This window comes from Lygodium microphyllum, chromosome 30, assembly GCF_053477565.2.
Source record: "Lygodium microphyllum isolate KBCC chromosome 30, Lygodium_microphyllum_v1.1.10, whole genome shotgun sequence".
In the NCBI taxonomy this organism is placed as follows: Eukaryota; Viridiplantae; Streptophyta; class Polypodiopsida; order Schizaeales; family Lygodiaceae; genus Lygodium; species Lygodium microphyllum.
Window position 1 is genome coordinate 8,395,530 of NC_141164.1, and position 16,698 is coordinate 8,412,227.

The 16,698-nt window shown below is 38.2% G+C and overlaps 1 pseudogene; it reads left to right on the forward strand.

Annotated features, from left to right (window-relative positions):
• Nucleotides 1–1,817: 1,817 nt before the first annotated feature.
• LOC148009532 (myb family transcription factor EFM-like) lies at nucleotides 1,818–2,983 on the forward strand (annotated as a pseudogene).
• The last annotated feature ends 13,715 nt before the right edge of the window (nucleotides 2,984–16,698 follow it).

Genomic DNA, 16,698 nt, shown 5'->3' on the forward strand with positions numbered 1-16,698 from the left:
TGATACAAGGGCTACAAAAATAGGAAAAGCACTAGTTTGTACTAAGTAATGGAGAGGATCGTAAGTGGGAAATGAAGGTGCAAAATCCTGCTCAAAACCTCCTGGATCAAAAGGTATTCCATCATAATGATTGTCCAAGAGAATAGAATGCCTCTCAACCACATACTCAAATCCACCTGGATCAAATGGATACGATGAAGTATCCCCATAATCAAATCCATGATCACATCCATAATCCCCTGGATCATAGGAAAGCACAATGCCATCTTCATATTCATGTATGCCCAAATCATGTATTATATCATCATCAGACATGTGCCGGTCATCATAACCATGATCAAGGTACTTATTAACAAATGCGTTCAATGGCTGTTGTAAACCTTGATTAAGTGTAAACTGTTGCCCAAAAATATCATCATGAGATTTCTCTAAGAGTCTAAAACCTTCAACATGACCATCTACATCTGCAAGTGTTTCATTCATAAATGAAGCTGCCATCAGCTTGTACATCTTGCTCATCTGCAAGTGCCTCATGTAATTCATCAACGAAGATACCATCAGCTTGTACATCTTGCTCTTCATTGTTCACTTCTTGTACATCTTCTTGGACTCGTACATCTTCTTAGTCTTCTTCTTGCTCATCCTCTTGTTGATCATGTTGTTCATTATCCAAATCTTGTTGTTGAAGAGATGGATGCTCATAAGCATAAGCATGTTGACCATAGTAACCATTCTGTGGCCAAGGTTCAATAGAATGATACTCTGCATTATGATATGGTACATCATATTTATAAGCATTAACATGCTGTCCAGATGTACTTGCATACTGCTCATATTCATTTGCATGTTGTTGCTGTTCATATTCATAAGATGCATGTAAATCATAATGTGTACCACCAGCATATACATGTTGTCCGTAAGCATAAGCATTTGATTCAAGTGTACCATCAACATATAGATGCTGACCATGAGCATAAGCATTTCATTCAGGTCCTGCTGTTTTTTCCATAAGTGCCTTTGTAAGAGCAATACACTGTTCAGTCGAAACTACAAGTTTGTCAATATTAGCTTTTGTTTGAAGCCAACCTTGTCCAAGTTTGTCCATTTTAGCCTGTGTTTGAAGCCAACCTTGTCCAAGTTTGTCCATTTCAGCCTGTATTTGAAGCCAACGTTGTTCACTAGAGCTGGAACTATTGTTCTCAACTGCCATTGCAGTCAAGTTGAAGAAATATGTTGTTCCTTGAAAATAGAAGTCCAAATAAGGTGTATGATAGCTTGACTCGAAGGTTAGGATGTCTAGTATCAAGTAGAAATCTTGGTTTGAATTTAGAAGTAGCAATACCCCTCTCTATTTAAGAATTTCCAGAACTGTCCACAGTGAACTGTTAGTGAACTACCGGTACCAAATAGGCTCTAGCTCGAGAAATATGTATCCAAATGAGACGTTTAATGGCTCCACGCAAAGCTTATGATGTCTAGTATCACTTCCAATTGTTCCTTTGTCATTAGAATGATGCTACTAATTTCTGTAGCAACTTTTCCAGATCTGTCCCTATTTGGACTGCACCCTGTTTTGGCCCTGTTCCAAGTGTTTTGAGTACTTCTTATCCAACTTGAGTCAATACCCAGTACCCTTGAGAATGGTCCATCGATCTTCCATAGGCAATAGGTTGATGACGAGAAGTCAAGTGGTACAAGATTCATCAAATAGATCATTGCTGAGCCCCATGAAATTCTTCAAAATTTTTGAACAATTTTAGTGCTGTCCAAAACTGTCAATCCTAGAGTTCCAGATCATTCGAGGTGGATAAGGCGTTATGGGATCGCCCACAGGGCTCATGCTTGAATATAGGCCTCGACCTGCCGTAGTGTTCAATGGCCTTCGGAATGCCTGCTTCAATGAGGATCACTTGGAACGGGTACGCCGGCTTAAGGTTTACCTCAGGGCCTTGGAAGAGGAGCGCAAGAAGATAGAAGCCTTTAAAAGAGAGCTTCCTTTTTGCATGCAGCTGTTGCAGGAGGCTTTATTTGCAGCTATTGCGTCCTCAAAAGAGCTGCTCGCAGACAGCCTGACCTCTTCATATAGTCGGCAATTACAGCAGTACCTTGCAAGCGGAGGTTATCAAGAGAAAGACTCGGTTTATCAGACCTCTAATGACAAAGTTATGTTGGATGACCACATGCCTGTGAAAAAGCCGATTGTCTCTGTGGTAAAATGTGATGAGGATCGGGGACAGGACCAGAAGACAACTTGCTTGTATGGAAATGGCAGCAGTGTCCCTACTGTGCAGCTTTTGAGCCCTCAACCTGAGCTCAATGGCTATAGCCAGGAGAGATGTCAATCAAGTCTATCTGCTGAAAAGACATGCTCTCAGCCCATACAGGAGCAAGCATTCAGTTCTTCCTCAAAGCCATTTTCATTCAAAGAAGAAATCAGGTGGGGCATTTCTTCCCTTTTCACGGGATAGGAAGATTGTTCAGCCCACTCCAAGGCCTGGGGCCATCAACCCCATAGATCTGGCTCTTGCTTGCCTAGATCAGGAGGTTAACCCACCTTCAGTTTTGTGAAAACTCTAGGAATTCACTCAATCCTAGCAGGACTAGATCGAAGGAGAATGCTCTACAGCAACCTAAGGACACTGCTGTGAAGGGCAATGGAAATGTAACTGATGGATCGAACACCAGCCAGCCTACAAGGAAAGCAAGGAGATGTTGGTCTCCTGAACTCCATCACTGCTTTGTTAGTGCTTTGCATCAGCTAGGTGGATCTCAAGTTGCAACTCCAAAACAAATCAGAGAACTAATGAAAGTGGATGGTCTGACCAATGATGAAGTTAAGAGCCATTTCCAAAAATATCGACTGCATACTAGAAGACCAAGCCCATCTCAAAGTGCCACTCCTCAGGCACCACAAGTTGTCATGCTTGGTGGGATATGGGTATCCCTGAGTATAGTCCACATTCTTGGCATTTTCCTCTCCTAGGCCACTTCATGCTCTTGCCCAAGGCATCACGTAACTGTGTGTTTTAGAAGACTCACCTGACTTCCTGTTTGTCACAGTGAGCCACAAACATAGATTGAACAGGAACTTGGTCAGATTTGTTGTTCTGCACAGTGAGCTACAGACACAGATTGAACAGCAGCTTGGCCAGATTTACTCTTCAGCACAGTGAGCTCTTTGTTGCTTGCAATGAGTGCGCCTTTGCGTGCTCCTCCATTTACAGGCCTGGCGGCAACAGCATTAAACTTGCGATGTTCATGTTGGCTTTGCACAAAAGCAGTATAAATGATATTGATCATGGCAGCATCATGGAAGTGGAAGATTTCAAGTAGTACTGCCGCCGTAACTCTCATCAACAGCAGCTTCGTGTGAACTAATTAAGCACTGCTTAAATGCTTTGTAGGTCATGTGAATATTGGTCTAGAGGTTGAATGCCATTCTGTGATGAGATCCTCCAGACCATGATCCAGATTGCTCCTATTAATGGCAGAAGGAAAGGACGAGTTTCGATACCAAGAAAGTGCAGAAAGAATCGAGAATCAAATACCTCCGTGTCACCTCTCCTTTCATCGTAAATTTTTATGTCTTAAAATAAACCATATGTGTGTGTATAAGAAAAATTAATGAAAATAATAAAATAAAAAGAACCATCAGGCTTTAGACCCTAGGCATTTTAGTCTTGGACCCTTTTTTTAAAGGCTTTTTAGGACAAAAGAAAAAATCTTAGAAGTGCCCTCCACACCCCCACCCCCAAAGGATAATTGGCATCCAAGCTTTGTCCTAATAAGTGTAAGAAAAAAAACATGTTCATCTTGTTGGTATGATAGGAAGGTGGTAAGTATTTCTATCTTATGCTGTTCTTAATATCTTTCAGCTTACAAGGGCTTCGATAGTAGTGTTGTCTTGGCACCACTACTACAACCATAAGCGTGCTTCACCTATCAGCTTTAGCTTGGCAATCATAGCCTTATTAGCTACACTTATTCCTGCCATATCAAAAAAATCTTCAAGGATTTTGATCTAGACTTCAGTACTAGTCTCAACATCGGATCCTTTCCCCATGAATCTAACCAGTTTGAGTTGCTTCAAGAGAGATTTCTTTTCTTGGAACTCACCATCCATGTTTACAGAAGATGCTTCGTAATCAAAATTATATCGTGTAGGCTATATCTTTTCGGATAGCTTCAATTCTTTCACACCTAAATTTACAAGTCAAAATATTAAGTAACTCATGTATAGATTTTTGCTAACTTATTTATTTTATTTTTCTCTGATACCACATGTAACGGGACCAACTGAGCAACCCTTAGTGATAGGATTTTAGTGGCATATTAAGAGATATTCACAAGTGATGCTACCAAGTACGCCTTAGAATAACACAAGGTTTGCCACCTAGGTTTACTTGAGTCTAGTTCACAATGGAAGATTTTAGCCATAATCCATAAGGATTGACCTAGATCTGTCGGATGTCACCTATTGGTTCATCTAGCATTGGTCATTGAGCGTCTACATTGTGCTAGATCACCTAAGCTACAACATACCCAAACATCCTTAGTTAAATAAATTGAGTTCGGTCTTATTCGTCCATCCATTTCTACTTAGAATAGCTTAAACTAAAACTAAGTTAATTAATGCTCTATGAGATAAAAATAAATTTTTGGTGAATTAATTATGGTTTTTCTAACGTTGAAAAAATTGTTTACATTTTTTAGGATTTATTTTGAAACTTTTATGGATCAAATATCAATATTGCAAATTATTTATTGATTATTAACTTTTGTAAACTATAATTTATTTTTTAAAATTATTCTTAATTTATAATGAATTATTTGAATTATTAAAAATTGTTCAAACTTCTTGATAATTTTATCAGTTTTTTTCGCACTCATAACCTTTGTTAAAATAGTTCGAATTCAATCTTAATTTTTTAGAAATAATAAAAATTTTAATGTGTTGAAATAAATAAGGGGTGTGTGCGTAAGAAAAATAACTGAAATAATGAAAATAAAGACAACCATAAGGCTTTAGGCCTTGAGCCTTATGGTCTTGGACTCTTTGTTTTAAGGCTCCTTAGCATAAAAGAAAAAACCATAGAAGTGTCTCCCCCCCCCTGAAAAATTAGCATCCAAACTTTGTCCTAATTGGTGTAAGAAAAAAACATGTTCATCTTGTTGGTACGATAGGAAGGTGGTAAGTATTTCTATCTTATGGCCGCCTTGATATATTTCAGCTTATAAGGGCATCGGTAGTACTGTTGTCTTGGCACCACTACTTCAACCATAAGCGTGCTTCACCTATTAGCTTTAGCTTGGCAATCATAGCTAGCCTTATTAGCTACACTTATTCCTGCCATATCAAAAAAATCTTCAAGGATTTTGATCTAGACTTTAGTACTAGTCTCAACGTTGAATCCTTTTCCCATGAATCCAACCAGTTTGAGTTGCTTCAAGAGAGATTTCTTTTCTTGGAACTCAGCATCCATGTTTATAGAAGATGCTTGATAATCAAAATCATATCATGTAGGTTATATCTTTTCGGATAGCTTCAAATCTTTCACACTTAAATTTAAAGGTTAAAATATTAAGTAACTCATGCATAGATTATTGCTAACTTATTTATTTTCTTTTGCTCTAATACCACATATGACGGGACCAATTGAGCAACCCTTAGTAATATGATTTTAGTGGCCTATCAAGAGATAATCACAACAAGTGATTCTACCGAGTACGCCTTAGAATAACACAAGGTTTGCCACCTAGGTTTGGTAGAGTCTACTTCACCATGGAAGGTTTTAGCCATAATCCATAAGGATCGACCTAAATCTATCGGATGTCAGCTATTGGTTCATCTAGCATTAGTCTTCCAGTGTCTACTTTGTCCTAGATCACCTAAGCTACAACATACCCAAATATCCTTAGTCAAATAAATTTAGTTCGGTCTCATTTGCCATCCATTTCTACTTGGAATAGCTTAAACTAAAACTAAGTTAATTACTGCTTTATGAGATAAGAATATTTTTTGGTGAATTAATCATGATTTTTCTAAAGTTAAAATTTTTGTTTCATGTTTTTAAGGATTTTTTTGAAACTTTTATGGATCAAATATCAATTTTGCAAAAGATTTATTAACTATTGAATTTTATAAACTATAGTTTATCTTTTAGAATTATTTTGAATTTGTAATGAATTATTTGAATGATTCACAAATCGTTCAAATTTCTTGATAGTTTTATCATTTTTTTCATAGTCATAACCTTTGTTAAAATAATTCGAATTCAATCTGAATTTTTTAGAAGTTATAAAATTATAAAATTTTTAATGTCTTGAAATAAATAAGGTGTGTGTGTGTTATAAAAATAAATGAAAATAATGGAAAGAAAAAACCTTAGAAGTCCCCTCCCCCCCCCCCCCCCCCCCCCACCCCAAGAATAATTGGCATCCAAGCTTTGTCCTAATTAGTGTAAGAAAAAAAACACGTTCGTCTTGTTGATACGATAGGAAGGTGGTAAGTATTTCTTTCTTATGGCCTTCTCGATATCTTTCAGCTTACAAGGACTTCAGTAGTAGTGTTGTCTTGGCACCACTACGTCAACCATAGGCATGCTTCACCTATTAGCTTTAGCTTGGCAATCATGGCCTCATTAGCTACACTTATTCTTGCCATATCAAAAAAATCTTCAAGGATTTCAATCTAGACTTCAGTACTAGTCTCAACATCGGAACCTTTCCCCGTGCATCCAACCAGTTTGAGTTGCTTCAAGAGAGATTTCTTTTCTATAGAAGATGCTTGATAATCAAAATTATATCATGTAGGTTATATCTTTTTGGATAGCTTCAATTCTTTCACACCTAAATTTACAAGTCAAAATATTAAGTGACTCATGCATAGATTATTGCTAGCTTATTTGTTTTATTTTGCTCTCATTTGACCAGCCCAGTTCTTATGGATGTAACAGAAATGGTTATGCTTATCAGTACACTTCTAGCTTTGATCAACAGCAAGCAAGTGATTATGACCAATGATGTGGGACTAATGATCAAAGGAAGTATGCTTATGTATGTGAGCAGCAAACATCAGTGGAAGCAAATGCATATGCTCAACCAAACTGTCCCTCTGATGTGCAACAGGGCTATTATCACCATATGCAGTATGGATAGCCATCTGTTGTACATGATGAGCATGGACAGCCATCTATTATGCATGAGCAGCAAGATGACTATGAGCAGCATGTCAAAACTATCATAGAGCTAACCAATGGTGATGAACAGGTGTGTAAATTGCTATCTAAAGCTAAACGTGTTAGACACCTTACTAGTGATACAATATGGAAACTGCATGCTGCGGGCTTATGCTATCGTTGTGCTAAGCCACTATCTTAATCACCAAGCCACATGTAGGGCAAAGTCTGCCAAAATAATCTTGCTATTTGAATATTATGATGTAAATGATGAAGAACATCTTGTTGAAGACCATTCTGGTATAAGTCCACAACAAGAAGTTCAACAACAAGAAGTTCAGTTCAAGAAGGCAGATTATGGACAGCATGTGGACTTGGAAGACCATCATGCAATGGAGACTTTGTTAGTGAGTACTATCATGATGATCGTGTTTCCAACAGTATTTGATTTCGATCTTATGAAAGTTGATCCTATGCATGGCAAAGATACAACTTTTCCTTTTGATCCGGGAGGCTACAGGTTGATTTTGACCTCCTGTGTAGATTAGTACTACTATTGAGTATTAGGTAATCTTTTCTTTTATCCCTTGTAATGCTGTACAGAGTAGTACTCTGTTCTATCCATCTCCTCTTTAGCTTGTTTCTAGGTTTGTTTTTTAGGACAAAAACTTTTGGGAAGGGATGGATTGTAAGAAGTTGGGAATAGTTAAAAATGTTGATAATATGCCATGTCACACTGACATTGGTATATAAGGAGATAAGTTGTAAATTTTCACATCTTTTTGACAAATCAATACATTTACAATCTTTCTCTCCCTTCTTGCTCACAGCTTCTATGGCTTCCTCACCTTTCCTGTCTTTCTCTCTCCAAATCTAGTCTTTCTCTCTCCTCATCACTCTTATTCTCTCTCTTCCTGCAGTCTTTCTCTCTCCTTTGCAGTCTTTCTCTCTCCTCTTTCTCTCTCCCTAGTTCTCTCTCTGACACCTCTCATGGTAATCTGCGGTGCGATCTTGGAGATGATCCACCCATGCAAAATATCCATCCTTAATTAATCCAATTAAGAATCAAGCATAATCAAGGCAATCAATCTAATATCATCTTCCAATGAAACATTCCTTTATTTCCCATGGCTACTTGTCAGTACTGACCTTTGCCATGCTTTTACCATCAAACACAAGCACTTGGAATATTTATCCAAATCACAATGCAACAATTAGTTGATTGTAAAAAGCATTTAGGGAGTTTTTCAATCAACCAACAAAACTAATTGTATTTTTCCCAAACAATACAAGAATAGATGTGATAATAATTCCATCCCATATTCGCTCTTCCCCTTGGGATCAAAGAGTAATTCTATGCAAAATTTACTTAATACTTGTATGCACAATTCCTAATGTTATTCTCTTTATGATTATGCTATTCATAACCCCTGACCAATTGCTCTATCAACGAATAAGCCATATTGAACTAAGTGCAATTAATTTCCCTTGATACATGCACTTTGCAAACTCCATCTTTCGAAAATGTGAGAAGAGGCCTATCCCTTCCCATGACCTATTCTCGTACATCATAGTATGGAGCCTAAGGTATCTCATGGGAGAATCAAAGCAAGCATCTATTAATTTACAAATACATTACTTACGACTGGAACCGCGGTTGGATTGGTAGTGATGCCCTTTCCCGAGGCTCTATTGCTTGTTCAGGGATTGCCATCTGCGTGTAACATTTTCCACTTGGGGGCCATGATCTTCTTCTCTTTTAAACATGACTCGCACAAGACTTTAGTAGCCACTTGCTCGAGAGGAGGGAAATTGGAGAAAATCACTTGCTAGTTAGGGGATGAGCTCATGGAAAAGGAAAAGAGAGAATGCGTGTGGCCACCCTCTAAGGGAAGAAGAACCTTCTCTCTCTCTCTCTCTCTCTCTCTCTCTCTCTCTCTCTCTCTCTCTCTCTCTCTCTCTCTCTCTCTCTCTCTCTCTCTCTCTCTCTCTCTCTCTCAGCCTCTCGGGGTCTCCTTGTGCTTCCTTATGCCTCATATTTATAATGAATTAGAGAAGAGGGGATGTGGCTGAGAACAAGAGTTTTTGGTGGAGGGACTCTTGGAAAAATCAGTGATCTAATGCTTAACTCATAAATTTGATGGTTCCATTGGCTCCAAAAGGGGGGTAAAACTCCAAGACACTTGCTTAGAAATCTTTTAGATCACTCCTTCTTTCTCGCCCTATTCGAAGTGCTGTTTTTTGCTTGTAGACTGCGATCGCGGGGGGTGCGATTTCGCCAATCTCTTTCTTTATTTTTTTCTTTTTATAAAATATCCAAAACTAAATAAAACATCACTTGTCGTTTCTTTTAAATGAAATCCAGTTCTAGAAATCTCCATATCTTTTTAGGATAATATCTAAACTATCTGGGCTATGCTAGTTTTGCCCAAGATCTAATATTTTTGGATCATCCATACTATACGTATTAACACTAGTGATTAATATGGCTCTTAGTTCTTATTCATGTTGTAGCTTTTGTGATGGGTGGCTATGGTCCTTGTTAACCTAAGGAAAATATCGGATTTACCACTCTCAAATTTTTAAATAAAAACCGTTAGTTATTAATATTAGTTAGTTTTTACCTTAGTTAGTCTTTACTTGGTAACCTTACTAGCTTATTAATTGACTAACTAACTTTTGAACTAACCAACTAACTTGTAATTTCATGGAAATATTACAGCGAGTATCGCTATATGGGGATGTGTGCCACAATGTGTATAGGTGGTTGCACTTATGGAAGCCCACTCTACCTATACTCCCCACTCTCTTTCTCTTTGTACAAGGGGAATCAAGGGGAGTTAGGGTGGGATAAGCATGTGTGTGTGTATGTGTGGCAATATGTGTATATGTGTGTGTAGTGGATGGAATGTGTATCTACATGTGTAATTGTATGTGGGGTGTGAGGTGCATCTGTTGTAGGTAGTATGTGGCTTGTGCAATGTGTGTTGTATGTGCTCATGTCTGTGTGTATGGTCATCCATGTGGAGTGTTTGGTGTACCCCATGAATTATGTGTATGTGTGTGTTTAGTGTGTGGTGTGTGTGTAAGTGTATTTACTATGTGGGTGGAGGTGAGATATGTGTACCCAGGGTGTGTGTGTGTTAGTGTGTGTGAGTGTGTGGTGCATGTGAGTGCAGTGTGGGTGGGATGTTACCCAAATGTATAATGGGATACACTAGGGTGATATGTGTGTGGCCATGCAAGTGTCACTATATGGGGGTGTGCATCACAAAGTGTATGAGTGGTAAGGAAATATGGTTTGTGGGTTAAAGAGAACTATATATGGGCTAAAGTGAGCTTCAAGGAGATGGTATTAAAGATTGCACACTAAGCTTGTACAAATTGATCTCACAAGAAGTGAGTATGATCATAGTCTCTACTACAAGCATGATGGTCAAAATATCTCTTTCATCTTGCTCTATGTGGATGATTTGGTACTGCTAGCAACAATGATAAGCTCTTGGCTAATATAAAAAGATACTTAAGCTTAGAATATGAGATGAAGGACTTAAGAATTCTTCAATATATTTTGGGGATAGAAGTATGTGGAAACAAAGACTCTAGTTTTCTCTCAATAAAAGTATGCTACTTCTTTGTTAAGAAGAATCAATATTGTTGCTTTGGACTTGATGTATATTCAAATTCTAAAGGATAAAAGGAGAGAAGTAAATGGCTCTATTATTTTACATGAGAAATTATCTCAATGTAGGTGAATTTGAGCACTGGCTCAATCAAATTGACTTTGATGCTTTAGAGCTTCTTTTGATTCCATACTATAAAATGTAAGTGGTTTTTTCCATACTATAAAATGCAAGTAGTTTGGTGTCTTCTTTAACTTCAAGAGACTTTATTTTACTAAATTATTAGCATATGATTGTTTTCAATTCTCATTGGAGCTTGATTGCAATAGACTCCATTGGTAAACAATGTTTTTTCATCAATTCTTTAAAAATAATGCAAAGAAATGCTAAGATGTAAGTTAAATAATCCAATACCTTCTTGATCATTTGAGCTTTTATTTGTTATAAGTAATCTAAATTTTATTATTTTTTGATATAGATATGTAAAAAGATTGATTATAGTGCTATTGAAAATACCTCATATCCTTCCAATCTACTTACACAAGTGGAGTACCAACAAGTTATGGTAATATTTTAATCAAGATGGAGTATTTATAAGTTGTAGGGTAATTGCAAATTATAAAAAATTGGTTATGTTTATTTATCTTAAGAATGACAAACTTATGAAGGTAATGTGGAAGCTACTTTAAGATAGAGTTTCGCTCAAAAGATAGTCAATTGCAAAATAATACTAAATTAACAATCTTTTCTTTCCAATATGCGTTAATTTTCCAAGGATTATTAGAATTGTGAGCATGTTTGGTATGTTCAAATGAAGGTTTTTAGTACATAATTGCCAATCTAATATAAGAAGACCAACGAGACAAGCAGGCCATAAAGTGTGTGGAAGTAGACAAGATAAACACCCACAACTATATGGAGACCCAAGAGGAACACCAAGGAAAAGGGAATTCTCTTGCAAGAAAATCTATCTTGTAACATCAACAAGCATTTTTATTAGGTTTTATATGATCACAATGAAGAAAAGAACACCAGGCACAACAAATCTTCATGCAACATCATGTAGATCTCCCACGGATTTGATAGAATCAACCATATTCTTCAACATCTTCACAAAATCCATCAATAGAACAAAGAAAGAAAAGGAATACACCATCTTTGAATGGAAATACATCACATAGTATTCATCTTCAATGTCTTCATAGTCTTCTCTCTCTCAATCTCTCATATACAATCACACTGTTTTGATAGATTTTGCTATCTCTGACTCTCTCTCTCTCTCTCTCTCTCTCTCTCTCTCTCTCTCTCTCTCCATCAATAGTACATCATATACTCACTACAATCACTCAATAATAACTCTCAATAATCCTTCTTAGGTCGTGGATACACCTCCCAAGAGGTATGTCTGATATGAAGAGGCACCAGAGCCACTACAGTGTCTTTTCATAGCTCACCACTGTCACTTCACTCCAGTCTTTACTTGAGTCTTCAGCAGCTACTTCTTTGACTTCTTTTAGCTCTTTTGCACTTGTATTCACCTCTTTCCAAGGCTAGAAAACTTTCCCAAGCTACACTCTCATCCAATAGAACACATACAGAAGCATACAGAAGGTCTACAAAGGCTCATCAGAAGCTCATCAGAGAGTTACAGAAGGTCAACAGAAAGCATCAGAACCACATAACTCATACCAAAACCATTCCAAACCATCAAAAATCTGTAAGAAGCTGGGAATACTTAGAATGCTAATAATATGCCATGTCACATTGACACTGGTATATAAGGAGAGAAGTTGTAATTTTTCACATCTTTTGACAAATCAATACATTTACAATCTTTCTCTCCCTTCTTGCTCCAAGCTTCCATGGCTTCTTCATCTTTCCTGTCTTTCTCTCTCCAATTCTAGTCTTTCTCTCTCCTCGTCACTCTATTTCTCTCTCTTCCTACAGTCTTTCTCTCTCCTCTTTCTCTCTCCCTAGTTCTCTCTCTGACAAGTGGTATCAGAGCTTCAGTCTTTGATCCATTATTTTCTTCCATTTTTACTCTCATTTTCCTATTTCAAAACCAATTTCAGATAAAAATGGTACAAGACAGTGACTAGTGGAGTGCTGCAGGACAACTACAGTTAGCAATGACTACATCTGGAGATATCCAAGGTCAGAGATGGCGGGTAAAGGCTTAAATGGCTGGACGTCATCAAATTTTATGCAAAAACGGAGGTAACTAGGGTAAAGGATGGTTAACCGGGCTTAGTTAGAGACTAAACTACAGTTACTTTTCAAAAGAGGTCTTCCTTTCCTCTTTCCTCAAGCTCTGCCCAAGCTTTCATGGAGTTTGCTGGCTGAGATCTCTTCTTTTCTCACTAATCTTTGCTCTCCATCAACAATGGCCTGCATAATGGCACTCTAGACATCAAATGCAACAAGTTGAGCACCATTCATGCCCTGTAGAAGCTGCCACGTGGCCTGGACAGCAGCCCGAAATTTGCGCTGATTTTTCCAGCCCTGTTCTCCTTCACTTCTCAGCCAATCTTCAGCTATGGTGCTTCTAGTTCATCATTGGCAGTGATTCCTTCAAGGTTCTGGTGTGTTTACTCCAAAATAGAGCTATATTTCTCAGCTTTTCACTCTCTTGAAACCCTACATGAACAGTCCATGGGCAGCCATGAAAGCTTCAGCCCAAGCTTCCATTTCTTGACAATTTCTTGAAGATTCTTCATCCTTTTGGCCCGTGGAATCATTTCAGCAAGGATTCTTCAACAAATTGCAAGGATTAAGCACGGGATGGCTAAAGATTGAGGATCAAGAGCTTCTATGGAGCAAAAATTTGGGGAAAACGGGTTTAATGCTTCAATTTCAAGCATTTGAAGCTTCAAGATTGGTCTCAACCATCAGATAAGCAAGCCTTATGGATTATTTTGCTAACATTGGACAACCGGGAGCCCTATCAAGCATTTGGCAAGTTATTTTCAGCCATGTCAAGGTATTTCTCTTCAATTTTTAATCTCTCTCATTAATCCAATTGCTGAGCTTAAGCCATTTGATCGAGGGATTAAAGAATTGAACATTTTCATCAAATTCTCAGCCAACCTTTGCTTGAATTCATCTATTCATGAATGCAATGCTTGCCTAATGCATATTTAGCTTCAATCAGTGAATCAAAGGCCTCAATATGAGATTTCAGCATAACACTTGAATCTTATTGACTGAATACATTGATTGGTGCCTTTGTTTACTCTAATCCAATTGATTGGTTGATTCTCTTTTGCCTAAATTGGAAAATTGTAAAAGGGTAAGTACTAGCAATCAGTGAGTCACTGAATTGCATAGGTAAAACCCTTCTTCCATCTCAAGTTTCTTATCTCAATCAATTGCATCTCATGAAAGGCTGAATGGATATTTTTCAATTGCATATCATGCTGATTGCTTAGCACACTAGCCTCTGCCATGTTGATATTCCCACCGAGGAAAAAGGTGGATGCCGGGGGAGATAGTGGGACAAAAAAGAGGTGACCCTCCCTCACTATCGAAGATCCCGAAGGGGTGCAACCAACCGACCAGGGGGGAACTTTGCCCACCTCCTGGTGATTCGGAGCCCGTGTAGGGAGCCCGTCCTGCCGTTTTATCCCTCACACAGGTACAACGAGTGGAGAATTGAAGATTGAAGACTTTCCAACGACTCAAGTACCTACTGGATTAAAACAGGGTAAAACAAGGCATTTTCAGGTTACCCACAGGGTATTTACAGGTGGATACAGGTACACCCTTTGATACTGAAGCACAGGTGCAGGTACTACAGGATACCCACAGGTCCTATATACCCCTTTGCAGGGTTTGGTAGCCATTTGAGGTTACTTTCATGCATTACAAGGTCAAAACAGGGCACTTACAGGTCTAAACAGGGTGCAGGACTGGACAGTTCAGACTCTGAAATTCAGTTACAGAATTTTCTGTCCTAAACCTGTTATAGCGTGCTATAGCTCATCTCGAAGAGGGCATTGTTAGCTTTGATTCGCACAAAAAGGTTTTGCAATCGGAGTTTTCTAGCCAAAGTTATAGCCGTTTTACTGACAGGGGGTACTGCAGGACTGCACTAGTATGGCAGGACATAAAGGCAAAAATAAGGTCCAGGAGGACTATGCACAGCAAATCAGGGATTCCATGATGGAAAGCACACTTCAAGAGAACCCTGAAGAGCCTCAACAAGGAGAGATTAGTATTCTCAATGACGCTTTGTGTGCCCATGAACTAAGACATAAGGAACGTCATGAGGCTATTTTGTCAGCAATGGAGCATATGATTTTATCATTTGGTCAAACAAAGTCTACAATGGAGCAAATGATTTTATCTCATGGACAAACGAAGTCTACGGTTGATAAGTTGATGGAATCAACTACCCAAACCAAGGCTTCCATTGATAAATTAGTAGAATCCAATGCTCAACTTATGGCAAAATTTTCTCAATTAATGCCGTCGCAAACGGGATCAAAAAAAGTAAATGAGAAGGCTTGTTCAAACAGTGACCCTTCAGTCCCACTTCAGCCATCCAACCAAAATGGTTATGGAGATGGAATCATTGGAAGAAGAGGTATTCCAAATAGTCAGTATGAAGTAGGGGAAGCTTCACAAAGGCATGATGACTATTTGGGCAGTTTGAACGGAGCCAATACTCAAGCTTTTGGACTGCATACTCAGCATTCTAGGGGTGCTTTACCAACAGGAAGATTACATGGTAATTCTCAGCCACCTGTTGGAAGATTTCAGTCTCATTTTAAGGGTTTTGTACTTAGAAATTCCGATCAGCCAGTTTTGGGACAACAACCTTTCCATGATAGAGAATTCAAGGATAAAATTGTTTTATCCAAATTCAATGGCCAGTCATCTTCACCATCAGAATTAGAGGAATGGACTTCTAAGATGGAGTCTTATTTCGACATATTTCCTAAAACTGATGATATGAAGATACATTTTGCCTCCCTCCACTTAGAAGGATTTGCTCACACTTGGTGGAGGTATATCAAGAAAGAGAATGTACTTATTGAGAATTGGGAAGCTTTCAAGGCACTTATGGCTGAAGTCTTTGTTTCACCTCTTGAAAAAGAGAAGTTAGAACGAAGATGGTATGGTTTGGAACAAAGGGGCCTAAGTGTAAGAGAATATACAAACCAATTCCTCAACTTGACCATGTATGTGGAAAACATCAGTGATGAGGCCAAGTTACACAAGTTCATGTATGGTTTAGAACCATCCTTGTCAGCTGATGTTATGGCGCAGAATCCTACTTCACTTTTCAAGGCTATTGAGCTTGCAGAGCGCTTTGGAAGAAAGTATAGGAAAGAGTTTTCATTTCAGCCAAATTATGGATAGCCAAGGACTGTTTTAAAGCAAGGGCAAGTTGGTAACAATTATGGCAGCAATCATATGCCTAGTGGGAGCTTACGGATACCAACTTATCCTCCATTTAATGCTTCTAAGCTTCAAAGCAATTTCAGGACAGCAAACAGTCCAAAGGTTGAATTTAAGCAAGGTGACAATAAGCCTAAGTCTACTTCAGCCAATACAAATTCCAGAAATATTCCCATGGATCTTTACAAGGAAAGGAAGGACAAAGGCTTATGCTTCAAGTGTGGAGAAAAGTATACTCTTGACCATGCTTCAAAGTGTGTATACAAAAATGCCAAGCCAAAAATTCAGAGTATGCTAGTTCTTGAGGACTTTGAAAATGACATAGATGAAGTTAATGCAGTCACAATCAATGCTGAAAATGAAGATTTCGAGGATGATGGTGGACAGGAGTACTTCTATGATCCATCTGACTCTTTTCCTTTTGATCCAGGCGGAGATGTTTCATTTGATCCTGGTGGATTTTGTAATGAGTTGCATGCTGCCACTAATTGTTC